Genomic DNA, 1,990 nt, shown 5'->3' with positions numbered 1-1,990 from the left:
TCAATACATTTGTGGATGCGATTAATGCTATAGCTGCTTATCAATGGTGGGAGGGAGCAATATATAGTGTTCTTTCTGTTCTTGCTTATCCGCTTGCATGGTCCTGGCAATAGTGGCGCAGAAGATTGAAGTTGCAACGATTACGAGAGTTTGTTCGATCAGAATACGATCATGCTTGTCTTCGTTCTTGTCGATCACGAGCCCTCTATGAAGGCATCAAAGTTTGGACTTGTTCATATATATATGTTGAGCTTGTGAAGAGTGAAATAGTGGATATTGAATTGATTTGCTACTGAGTTGTGTTGGTTTAGGTGCATCTCTTGATATTGTTCGAAGTTACCTTCATTTGATCCTTTGTAACTATTGAGTTTATTGAATATGTATAACTATCTTGTAACTATTGATCTTTTTTATCAGAATATCAATTTTGTGTTCTAATTATGAGATCAATTTATTTTCCAATATTAAATTTTGTAACTCTTGAGATTAATTATATTATAATAGGAGAATAGCGTGAAATACGATTTGGGGTTTTAATTATATTAAAAGTAACGTTTGTGTTGACTCGAAACATTTTCCAATATTAAATCACTGTAACAATTTTTATTCCAAATAAAAAAGAAAATTTTTATTCCAAATAAAAAAAATTTGTTTTACAAAACTTGCAATCAAAATGATTTCATTTCATATTATAATCTAAAGTTATTTTGTTATTAGATAGTGTTAAAATTAGATTTTAGAACTAGTGTAGTGTTAAAATTAGTATAATTTAGTTTAAAAATAGTAGTTTAGTTAAAATTAGTGCAGTTTACAATTCAGTTAATAGTTCAGTTAGTGCAGTTTACAATTCAGTTAATAGTTTAGTTCAGTTAGTGCAGTTTACAGTTCAGTTAGTGCAATTTACAATTCAGTTAATAGTTCAGTTCAGTTTATACTCTAGTTTAGTACAATTTAGTACAGTACAGTTCAGTTCAGTTTGATAAAACAAAAAACAGTTCAGTTCAGTTTGTCTAAACTGTTTTACAGTTCAGTTCAGTTTGTCTGAACTGTTTTACAGTTCAGTTCAGTTTTTAGCAGTGCAGTACAGTTCAGTTCGATTTGTGCACCCTTACTTAAAACATTATATTTATAAATACTTCTCATTATAAATTATTTATTTCACTCATCTCCAATCAATATTTTCACCAACATCAAATCATACATAACCATCGTGTGAATTTTTCTTAACCGTCTTTTCTTATTCTAATTGATTTCAAATTTAAATTTTGTCCTTAATATTCATTCTAAACTACATATTCTGTTTATAGAGTATTTACTAACGACAACAAAAAACCCTACTAAAAAGTGTAATATAAAATGAAAAGAATTTATGATAAAATAAACAAACTTTCTTATATATGCAAATAAATTAAATTTAATATGCATGGCCAAATAATTTGAACACCGACAGGATGTACTTGTGGGCTGACCTGAGCAATCGAATCCTTACCATTCACATACCACAATAAAGACTTCCAACTTTGGGCTTTTAAAAGCAAGTCTATGGTAACTAACTATGTTTGACATTTGTGACAGATTTCTAAAAGATATCTATTAACCATTTCTTTGAAAAATTATGGTATCATTTCTTATTTAATAACTGACTAACAGTTAGAAGAAATATATCTAGTTATTTGAAAATTATAATGTCCAACACGTCATATAAATGTGAATACTCAATGGTAACATTTTTTTTTTCATAAAATGATAAACCTTGAACTACCTACCATATACCATAGAAAGTTTTAGTTAAGTCGCTATAAATTTTGTCCATATATATAAAGATATAAACTAAGGTTTATCTTGTAAACTTGATTTGAAGAATACTTTAACTTTACACATGGAAAATTTTGTAAAATCAATTTTGATTTTTTTAAACCTCAATCCATGCGAACATTTGCAATAGTTAACTAAACATACAGCTGAAAGAAAAAAGTTGAAAGGTAAATTT

This window comes from Vigna radiata, chromosome 8, assembly GCF_000741045.1.
Source record: "Vigna radiata var. radiata cultivar VC1973A chromosome 8, Vradiata_ver6, whole genome shotgun sequence".
NCBI classification, from domain to species: domain Eukaryota; kingdom Viridiplantae; phylum Streptophyta; class Magnoliopsida; order Fabales; family Fabaceae; genus Vigna; species Vigna radiata.
This window is presented reverse-complemented; position numbering follows the sequence as displayed.